Here is a 12161-nt window from a genome sequence, read left to right on the forward strand (position 1 = left end):
AAGCCTTGAATAGGTAATTTTAAATAGAAGTGAATCATATAATGTTATGGCTGCAAGGGGACCTTAGAGATCATTTAGCTCAACTCCTCATATACCCATGATGAAGCTGAGAGTGACTTGCCCAAGGTCACATAATTCATGGCAGTAAGTGGCAGAGTTGGGAATGAAAGCCAGATTTTCTGACTGTATCCAATACATCTAATATATTACCCTGAATACTGGGATTATCTAAACTGATTGCCCAAGTCATAATAATACCAACAACAATATCAACAACAGTAATGGTAATAAAAATATTAATATAGTGCCTTAAAGTTTACAAAAACAGTTTACATATATATCTTTGACAGGCTGTAGTGGATGGGCCTGGAGTTAGGAAGATCTGAATTTAAATATGACTTCAAATACTTAGTAATTGTGTGATACTGGGCAAGTCACTTAACATTTGCCTCAGTTTCCTCATTTGTAAAAGTATGGATGATAATAGCACTTATCTCCCAGGTGTGTGCTTGTGAGGATCAAATGAAATAACATATGTAAAGTACTTTGCAAACTTTAAAAAGCTATGTAAGTGCTAGCTATTATTCATTATTATTATTAATTATAAGAAATTAATTTCTTATTTGAATCTCATAACCCTACTATGCAGATGCTATTATTATTCTCATTTTATAGAAGAAACTACCATAGAGGTCAAATGATATGCCCAAGGCTAGTAAATATCTGAGGCTGACTGATGTCTGATGTTCCTGACTCCAACTTCAGGATGGTACCAATTATTCCACTTTACTTCTAATGAGAATGTAGCCAGAAACACTGCTGCTTGAACGGTTAACAGAATGCTTGTCTTCTCATAAGGGATATTTTGCATCTGATTCTTTTTTGAAACCACATCTCTCTGGAATGCCTGTTTCAATGAGGCTTGCCTTTGTGATGAGGTGGGGGTGAGTGTCATGGAATTCTATTACATTTGGTGAAACTTACACGTGAGTTTTATTGTGACATGGCTGCTCATGTGTTTAGGGTCCATCAGTAAGGGGGCAGAAATTTCAGAGGATGCTTTTCCCTATCTTCATCACCATCATGACAAAAGTGTTTTTCAAGAGTGAGCAGGGCATAGAAATAAATGCTGTTCGAGTGGAATGTAAGAAAAGAGCTACAAGTGGGTACTGGCGGTCCACTTTATAGAGAAGAATTATTTAAGTTTGGGAAAGTGAAAACTAATGATAATAAAGAAAACTTCCATGGCCAGGACGAGGACTTCTGCAAGAGGGTATGGTGATATTAGTTGTAATGAGAACTCAGCAGGGAAAGGCTTGGCCTGGAGAAAAGTGCCTACTGATCTGATTGCCTGTGGAAATACTAGGGCTAAGGGTTTTTGATGGGAAGGGGAAGGAGCACAAGAGCATGTTAGAATATTACACTTGCCAGGATTAGTGATACAGGCTCATAAATGCTTATTGGAGGGTTCAGAAGTTCAGTCACATCATGCTGATCAGCCTGGTTAAGGGACAGCAAGAGCTAACAGCTAACGTGCTTTCCAAGACACTGAATTGAATTGTGATATCGTGGAGGAACAGATAAAGGAAGAGGGCAGAGGAGGAACCATTCCTAGAGTAGATCAGACATACTCAGGGACTCTGTGTGTGGCTTATGCTATTATGTAAGAATGCAGTAAAGGGGAAAATGAAACATGAGTCAAAACCAGAGCCTTGGGGAACTCGGTTGGTGTCAAACAAATTTTTGTTTATAGCGGCTGTCAATCTAAAATGCCATCTGCCTCCCTTCGTTACTCGGCTATGGATAACCGACAATAGAAACATTAAACTGGTGAGAAAGAGCAGAGGGTTTTGCTAAGCTACGCATTGTGTGATACTCTTTTCTCAGCTTCTGTCTGATTGCTTACATGTTCACAGTCCTTCTTCATTGGATAAAAGCACTTTTACCACCATTAACTCCTTTAATGCTTATAATGACCCTGTGGGATATAGCGGGGTAGGTGTTTTCCCCATTTTTCGGATGGAAAAAATGAGTTTGAGAGGCTAAATGATTTGTGGAAGCTAGTAAGTGACAAGTCAACACTTAAACTCATCCACTTGAGGGATGTTTTCACTAGACTATGCTGGAATTATTTACAATGGCTTCCTAAATGGTCTCTTTGCATCAAGTCTTTCCCTACTTGTAGAACATAGGACAGAGTTCTGGGCCTGGGGTCAGGAAGGCCTGAACTCAAATCTGACTTCAGATATGTACTACCTATTGACCATGGATGAGTTATTTAACCTGTCTGCCTCATTTTTCTCAACTGTAAAATGGGGATAAAATAGTACTTACCTCTCAGAGTTGTTGTGAAGGTTAAATGAGAAAATATGTGAACAGGGGCTGACATATAGCAGTTGTTTAATAAATACTTATTTCCTTTGTTCCTTCCATCCTTCCCACTCCAGTTCATCTTCAAATCAATCAATAAGCATTTATTTAGTACCTACTATGTGCCAGGAAGGGCAGCTAGGTAGCACAGTAATAGAGGGCTGGGTCTGAAATCAGAAGATTCATTGTCCTGAATTTAAATCTGACCTCAGATACTTGCTACTATCTGACCCTGGGCAAGTCACTTTACCCTCTTTGCCTCAGTTCCTTATCTATAAAATGAGCTGAGGAAGGAAATGGCAAACCACTCCAGTATCTTTGTCAAGAAAACCCCAAATAGGGTCATGAAGAGTCAGACATGACTGAAATGGCTAAACAACAAAACAAAAACAACAATGTTCCAGGAAGTATACTAAGCACTAGGGATATAAAAAGAGGGAGAACATAACTTTTTTCTTCAAGGAGCTCACGATTTATATATATATATATATATATATATATATATATATATATATATATATATATGTGTGTGTGTGTGTGTGTGTGTATATATATGTACACACATACATACATACATATATATATATCCAGTTTTTGAATTTAAATAAAAAAAGTAAAAGAACATTTTCATGGATATGGCTAAAAGAAGATTCAGAATAAAACCATGTATTTCCATTTCACCTGTTTACTTTTAAAAAAAAAAAACTGTAATAAATAGTAGACATCATTTTCACAATCATACTGCTTTTCTATGCTTCCTTTCATGTTTTCCTTTGTTATCTGCTCTATACTTTTAATTTTTTTCTCCCTCCCTACTCTACCCTAGAGAAGGCTACCATTAGATAGTAATTATATTGATTAATTAAGAATATTTATAATTATAAATGTAATATAATTTATAATTAAATAATACAATAAATTAAAATAATATAGAATTATATAGTATAATATATAATGTATTAATAATGTAATATCTATTATAATATATTTTATATTAATAACCATTATATTTCTATTTATCTGTTGTTTTTCTGGATGTGGCTAGCACCTTCCTTGATAGGTCCTTTGTAGTTTGAGTATTTATAATACTCAAAATGACTTAGTCATTCAAAATTGTTCTTAGATTTTCTTAGATAGATACAATATTTTTTTTATGTACTTTTACTATGTACAGCTTTCTCTTGGTTCTGTTCATTTCACTCTTTGTTATTTAATGTAAGGCTTTCCATGTTTTTCTAAAATCAACCTGCTCATCATTTCTTAGAGCACAGTAGTATTTGATCACAACACAATCTAATGTAATCAATTTCCCACACTACTGCCAAAGTGATTTTCCTTAAGGGTAGATCTTGACAGTGACCATGACAGTGCTCAACTCAATAAATTCCAGTGACTTTCTATTGCTTCTAGGATAAAATATAAACTCTGTTTAGCCTTTACAATCCTTCACAACTTGATCCCAATTTCATTTTCCAGCCTTGATATACATTATTCTCCTTGTTTTGTTCTGCCATTTAGCCAAATTGGCCTTCTCTCTGTTCCTGGCCCATAATATTCCATTTTCTGCTTCATGCCACATGCCTGGAATGCATTCTTTTTATGTTTTAAATTAAACGTTATGTTTATTTTTAGTTTACATCATTCATTTCCACAAGATTTCGAGTTACAATTTTTCTCCCTGTCTTTTCCCTACCCACCACCCCAAACAGCTATCCCACTGTTATCCCCCTCCCCCAATCTGCTCTTTCTTATATCCTCCCCCAGTCTCCCTCCGACTTTCCAGGAGGGCAAGATGGATCTGTATACCCCAGTGCTTGTATATGTTATTTCCCAGTTGCATGTAAAAAATAATATATTTTTTAAACATTTGATTTTAAAACTCTGAATTCCATATTCTTTCCCTTCCTCCGTCATCATAAGCAATTCCATATAGATTGTATGTGTGTAGCTACGAAAAACATTTCCATAGTGGATATATTGTGAAAGACTGACTATATTTCCCTCCATTCTATCCTGCCCCCCACTTGTTCTATTCTCTATTTTGATCCTGTCCCTTTTCAAAAGTGTGTACTTCCAACCTGCCCTCCCCTCAATCACCCTCCCTCTCATCCCCTTCTCCCCTACTCTCCTTTAGGGTGAGATATTTAGTGTATGTCATTCCCTCCCTAAGCTAAATTCAATGAGAGTAAGGTTGACACATTCCCTTTTGCCTTCCTGTTCTTCCCCTCCGTTGTAACAGTTTTCCCTTGTCTCTTCTATATGAGATAATTTACCCCATTCTGTCTCACCCCATCTCTCATTATATTCCTCTCTCACCTCTCAATTTAACCTTCTAAGTATCATCCATTCCTATTCAATTGGTCCTGTGCCCTCTGTCTATGTATACCTGTACACATATACACACATATGTATTCATATGCCCATATACCCTCCTATATAGACATATATGTATGTATACATATACAAATACATATATATATATACATTTATATTCCCTTCAACTATTCTCATACTGAGAAAAGTTTCATAAGTTACAATTATAGTTTTTCCAAGTAGAAATGTAAATAGATCAACTTTATTAAGTTCCTTATGATTTCTTTTCCCTGTTTACCTTCTCATGCTTCTCTTGCTTCTTGTATCTGAATGTCAGATTTTCTATTCAACTCAGGGTTTTTTTCATCAAGAATGCTTGAAAGTCCTCTATTCCATTGAATGACCATATTTTCCCCTGAAACATGATACTCCATTTTGCTGGGTAGGTGATTCTTGGTTTTAATCCCAGCTCCTTTGACCTCTGGAATATCATATTCCAAGCCCTTTGATCCCTCAGTATAGAAGCTGCCAGGTCCTGTCTTATCCTGATTGTGTTTCCACAATATTCCAATTGTTTCTTTTTAGCTGCTTGTAATATTTTCTCCTTGATCTGGGAAGTCAAGAACCTGGCTATAATATTCCTAGGAGTTTTCTTTTGGGGATCTTTTTCAAGAGGTGATTGGTGTATTCTTTCAACATCTATTTTGCCCTGTGGTTCTAAAACATCAGGGAAATTTCCCTTGAGAATTTCTTAAAGGATGATTTCGAGGTTCTTTTTTTGATCATGCCCTTCAGGTAGTCCAATAATTTTTAAATTATCTCTCCTGGATCTATTTTCCAGGTCAGTGGTTTTTCCAATGAGATATTTGACATTGCCTTCTATTTTTTCATTTGTTTGGATCTGTTCAATAATATCTTGATTTCTCATAAAGTCACTAGCTTCCATTTGCTCCAATCTAATTCTGAAGGAATTATTCTCTTCAGTGAGCTTTTGAGATTCTTTTTCCATCTGCCAAATTAAACTTTTTAAGCCAAATTTATTTCTCCTCATTGGCTTATTGAGCATCTTTTGCCATTTGAGTTAGTCTATTTTTTAAGGTGTTATTTTCTTCAGTCAGGTGCTTGACTTTCTTTTCATGATTTTCTTGCCTCATTCTCATTTCTCTTCCCAATTTTTCTTCCGCTTCTCTTATTTGGTTTTCAAAATCCTTCTTAAGCTCCTCTATGGCCTGAAATAAGTTCATATTTTTCTTGGAAGCTTTTGGTGCAGGAGTTTTGACTTTATTTTCTTCCTCCTTTCCATCCTTTGATCCTTTTTGTTCCCCAAAAAAGGAATCCAAATTTGGATTGCTGTGCTTGCTTTGCTTCCTTTGTTTGTTCATTTTGCTACTCAACTACTTGACTTTTGAGATTTTTGCCACAGTAGAACTCTGATTCCAGAGAGGAGAACTTTTTCCCAAGTTGCTGGGGTTTTGTAGCTGCCAGAGCTATTAGTTGGGTGCCCTCTCAAAAGCCTCCACTGGCTCTGGCACCTGGTCATGCACCCCAGGACCTCCACCCTAGAAATCCAGATCCAAGCAGGTTAAAGCAAGAGTAATTACCCCTCAGACTGGTTGCTTGGTCCCCCTACAATTCAGGGCAGGAGCTCTGAAGCAGCCATGCAGCAGTGGCTGTACTGCTGCTGCACCTCAGCTACTTCTCCCTCCAGGGGGAAGAGGCTGGACCACACTCTGGAACCCCCTGTTCCCACAAAGTCCACACTGACCTCTCACTTTGTCTTTGGCATTTATGGGTTGATAATTCTGGAAACTGCCACAGCTGCTGATGATCCTCTCTTCTGAAGTTCCTCTAGCTGGTGCTAGGTGGGGCACCCTGAGACTAAAACCTCGGGCTCAGAGGGGGCTGGTCTTTGCTCTCAGTGCTGCTGCAATGGACCCTTCGTTTCCATCTGCTGGGCTCCCTTCAGCAGGAGGTCTGTCTGTCTGTCTGTCTGTCTGTCTCTCTCTCTCTCTCTGTCACTTTTTGGGTTCTGTAGCCCTAAAGTTTGTTTAGAGTCATTTTTTATAGGTACTTGAGGTGTTTATGGAGGGAGCATACAGAATTTTCCTGCTTCTATGTAGCCATCCTGGCTCTGCCTCAATGTATTCCTTTTTTACTCTTCTACTTTCATTTTCTTTAAAATATAGCTGAAGAACTGTCTTCTGCATGAAGTCCACCAGGCTTATGTCCCATCCTATCTCAGTGATACCTATGAGGTCTAACTAACTTTCTTAAATTAAGAACTGTTTAGTCTATTTGGTTTAATATCAAGATCGTTCATTTGTGTATGGTCATGAGAGGGTTTACATATTTTTATTGCCTTTCTTCTTGGATTATTGGGCTCCTTTGCTGCTATTCTTCCTGTGTCATACCTTTTATAAGCTGGGATATCTGGCTTGGTGGGCATGTCTGATATGACTGGGAACTTACATATTGATTTAATGTACTTCATCTGTGGTCAAGAGACTTTCACTTCAGTTTCCACAGGCCTGGTTTTGAAATTCACATTTTATTCTAAGATACCATCTTTTCTTTTCTTTGTATTTAAATACTGTTTGCCTACTAATTGCTAGGTGGCACAATGGATAGAGTGCTGGGCCTGAAGTCAGGAAAGACCCAAGTTCAAATCTGGCCTCAGATACTTACTAGCTGTGTGACTTTATGCAAGTAATTTAATCTTGTTTGACTCAGTTTCTTCATCTGTAAAATGAGCTGGAGAAGGAAATGGCAAACCATTCCATCATCTTTGCTAAGAAAACCCTAAATGGGGTCATGAGGGGCTGGATATGACTGCAATAACTGAACAACACTAACAACCATATGGAAAATTGCTTCAGATCACTAATAATAAAAGAAATGAAAATCAAGGCAACTCTGTGGTTTTTCTGTACTACCTAGCTGCCCTTCATAATTATTCATAGTCATTCCAAATATTCATTTTCCTTCTGAAAACCCTCTCACATAAATTTCCAGCAGGGGAGAAAATATCACTTGCTTATATAAGATCTTACATTGACTTTGTAATCCCTAGAGAGGCTTTCTATTCTCTTTCTAGAAGTAGTATTTGTTTCTAGATATTAGTCACCAGAAGTAAATACTATTTGTCAGTCTTGGAGGCTGTCATAATTCTGGATATAGAGCTTGGGAAGATAGCCTATTTCTTGATTCTTCAGATTCGAATGACATATGGTTGTTTTGCTACTGTCAGCAGGGAGTTGTCTTCTCATAGGATTTGTTTCTTCTTTTTGTGACTAGCACTCTTTTGGCAGACTATATGCATCCTCATCATCCTTCCTCTGCCATCATTGAAGTCTTCCTGGCCACCAAGTCAGCTATGAAGATGACTGAGGACAGTATTTATTACCTATTTTTTCATTATGGTCACCAAGAACAACAAACATCAGATCAAATTGTATGACATGCAAGTTGTATGACAGCAATGTGGCCAAATTCAACATACTAACATGGACTCAAAGACAGAAGAAAGCCTGCATTTGACTTGTACTAGACTTTAATGCTTTAGGTGTTGCCAAAAATTACAATTATCAAAGTCCTGTTCATCTAGCTCATTTCACAAACATCTATGTCCTACTTCATGTTAAGGCCAGGGATGGAAACAAGATGTAAGCCTCACTATGCCCACTGCTTTACCATTGGGTTTGGGGTCAGTATCCTCTATCACCATAAGGTATTTTTGAGAAACCTTGACTTTCAAGCAACTCAAAAGTTAACTGACTGATGAAATGCTAACATATACAAAGTTTTTGAGAAAGTGGAAAACTTGCTTTTCTACAAATTAGCTACAGAGAATGGAGGGGGTCTATAAAGACTATTCACCATAATTACCTTTTGCCCATGGGAAAGTTTTTTGGATTTTCTAATGAGCAGGTACAAAGAAATGATAGACACTCACCTAGACAAATGTGGAGCAGAAGTCTAGTTCTTGTACAAATACTTTCTCAATCAGTTATGGGCTTTGAAAGTGATGCTTCTAGTGAAAGAGATTATATGTACTGTTTCAGGGCGCTAAAACCAGAGGTCACTCCTTTCTTTCCTAGAACTTCTAGAAAGATTTCTGGTAAACAGATTCAACCCAGAGATCATACAAACTGATTATTTTGCCAGTCTAGGTGTAGAATATGTCTATAATGATCCCAGTGGTCAGTCCATTTCACTTACTAGTTTGGGTATAAGAGCAGAGCTGAGAGTTCCAATTGTCAAGGAAACTAGGGAATTGGAGTGGCTAAGTGACAAAGTGAGTGGAGTGCTAGACCTATAGTCAGGAAGACTTCGAGTTCAAATTCAGCTTCAGACACTTGCTAGCTGCGTGATATTGGGTAAATCTTTTAACCTTTGCCTGCCTCAGTTTCTTTATCTGAAATATGGGAATTATTTCCTAGGGCTGTTGTGAGTTTCAAATAAGAAAATTTTAAAGTTCTTTGCAAACCTTTGATTGTTATATGATAATAATAATCATTATTATTATCATTAATTGTTCAGTTGTGTCTGACTCTTCATGATTCCATTTGGGGTTTTCCTCGCAAAGATACTGAAGTGGTGTACCCTTTCCTTCTGCATTTCATTTTATAGATGAGGAACTGAGGTAAAGAAGGTGAAGAGACTTGCCTAGTGTCACACAGCTAGTACATATCTGAGTCCAGATTTGAATCATGAAGATGACTCTTCTTGATTTCAAGGTCAATGCTCTGGCCATTGTACCACTTAGCTGCTTTATTATTGTTGTTGTTGTTGTCATTCATTTTAATCAGACTAATCACTGGACTAAGTTATGTTAACGTAAACCTGAAGATATAGTTATGCATATATGTAGGAGGCAATATTAGAATCTGTCCATGTAAAGCATCCTTTGTGTGTAATTGCATATATTTATTGTGGCACATGATAAATGTTGTATGTTTTATTATTGTTGTTACTTACATTGCTGTTATGTTTATTTGAACATATTTTGTGTGCATACTCTAGCAATGTCTATTTGTTAATTGCTTTATAGATTCACTGATGCTTACAGTTATGCTGTATTTTTAGGTAGACCTATTATTAGTGTTATTGTTACAGCTAGCTAGTTTTGCCTTGTTAGTTACCCATGATTTGCTTTGTAAAGTTATGATAGTCATATCTTATAGATGTTCACATATTTTTTGAGTAATGTATGTGCTAGGTCTTGCATGTACTTAGCCATGCTATCACTGCAGTATCTTATCAAATGATGTTAGGCATAGTGCTATGTCAACTGCTTTCAATGTCAATAGGCATTTTCTTTATTTTGGTTTCAATGGAACCACAAGTGGTTACCTGGGACTCCAGAAAATCACCTTGCTGTTTTAAAGTATTGTATTTGAACTCTATAGTTATGTATTTTAAGCTTGCCTTGGCTGTTTGTAAGGGTTTACAAAGTTTCAGCCCAAGGGAGGAACGTAACCCAGGCTTCCAGGGAAGCTCGTAGCATTTTTTTTTAATGAGGCCCTCCTAATTGATGGAGAGAATACTTATGTGACACTATGTATGAGAGGTATAGTTGGTGAGAGAACTTTGGAGGGGAATGACATTACTTATTTCTCCTTTGAAGGAGGACACTCATGCTAGGTTTTATTTGGGACTATCTCTATGGAGGAGGAAGAGAAAGACTTTCTTGCAAATGTTTAAGGGAAACTGAGCATCTCAGTATGTCTGATTTCAAGTTTATTTTCCTGTAGACTTTGAAGAATTTTTGTTTGGGTAAGATGTCACCTCTCCCATTTACTCTTGTGTGTATTTTCTGGTGTATTTTAATCTATAGAACTTTTCTCAATTCTTTTTGCTAGCTTTTTTGATAAGTTTGTTTACTTGCTATTTATTATTTGTGATAATCTTTTGCATTTGGTGGGATGGAGTCAAGCTGGATTGTGTATGGGCCATAGATGGAATGCTGGGCCTAGAATTTGGAAGACCTAAGTCAAACCTAACCTCAGGCACTAACTGTGTGATTCTCGGCAAATCACTTAAGTGTGTTTGCCTCAGTGTACTCAGCTATAAAATGGAGATACTAACAGCACCTACCTCAAAAGATTGATAAGAGAATCAAATGAGATAATATTTGTAAGGCACTTAGAATAGAGACTGACACATATTAGGTGTTTAATAAATGGTTATTTCCTTCCCTGTTTCCCCAATCTAAAAGATATTGGCCACAGAAGTGGTTTTATGAACCTAAGATTCATGCTCTTAGACCAGCAATATTTAGAGAGTAGATAGATCTAATTCTAGTCTGATACCCCCATTCTCAAAAGAGAAAATAGTGGCCAGATTCATTGCCCCTTCTCATGCTCCTCTCAAGGCAAAATTTAGTCTTACTTAGAGGGGGGGTGAACAGGATTCCAAAGAAATCTGTATCTGTCTATGCTTCTTCTTGAACGACCTGTCTATATGTTAAATACCCCCATTCGGTACACACATCTTATATGGTCAATGTACATCTTTTACCTTTGTATTCAACTCTTTACATAATCTCAGTGGCACCACTCCTAAGATATCAACTCATCTCTCATACTTTTTCCACATTGAACCTCCTGATAATCTAGTTTAGGGGGACAACTTCAGTGAAAGCATGGCTTAAATCTATTCTGATGCAGAGTTATGTTTTGCTAGAATGGTGGGTTTTAATATAATCAGTGCACTAGAAAAAGATAATATCTTGGGAGTCATGGTGGTGGAATAGAGATGGCAACCTAGCCAAACTCTCCTAATATTCCTCTCTAAATACTCTAAAATAACACCTCAAATTGGATTCTGGAGTGGCAAAGCCAACCAAAGGTCAAAGTGAGACTTTTCCAGCCGAAGACAGCTTAGAAGGTCAGCAGGAGAGGTCTGAGATACTGAGGTAAGGACTGTCCTGGTGGGCACACCACGGCAACAGCATGGTCATGGAGGCAGCTGTGACAGTGGCAGGAGCATCCAGAACTCTCAGCCCAGAGATGGTAAAGAGGTTGGATGACTGGTAAGAAAGAGATTACAGAGAACCCTTTGCTGGCACTGAGTACAGGACATGGTACTATTTGGCAACTCTATTCCCCATACGCAGTTCTGGGTTGTCGTTATAGGGCCACAAGGAATGGTAGCACCTGTGGCGGCAGGGTTGTAGGGGAACTTTCTGGGTAAAGACCAGAGCACAGACTAGGGGAGCAGTAACCATATCTCTCCCCAGTGTTCTGAAGCAAAACAAACTTTTGAGGAGACAGAGGATAAAAAGACAGGGAAGAATAAAGAGAAGAAAATAGGATAGAAGGAAATGCACAGTTAGTAATCATAACTGTGAATATGAATGGGATAAATGTACCCATAAACAAGAACGCATTAGAAATCAGAATCCCACAATATGTTGTTTACAAGAGACACTTGAAACAGAAAGATACACATACAGATTTAAAATTAGAGGCTGGTGC

The 12161-nt window shown here is 37.5% G+C and overlaps 1 protein-coding gene across 9 annotated transcripts in view; it reads right to left on the minus strand.

The window, feature by feature from the left end:
* The window catches only part of SLC35F3 (solute carrier family 35 member F3), a 543673-nt gene that overhangs the window by 27379 nt on the left and 504133 nt on the right, over positions 1–12161 (minus strand). The window lies entirely within an intron of this gene.

Source organism: Petaurus breviceps, unplaced genomic scaffold (genome assembly GCF_028583685.1).
Source record: "Petaurus breviceps papuanus isolate PSGF00001 unplaced genomic scaffold, PetGlider_PUasm1.0 90650, whole genome shotgun sequence".
Lineage (NCBI taxonomy): Eukaryota > Metazoa > Chordata > Mammalia > Diprotodontia > Petauridae > Petaurus > Petaurus breviceps.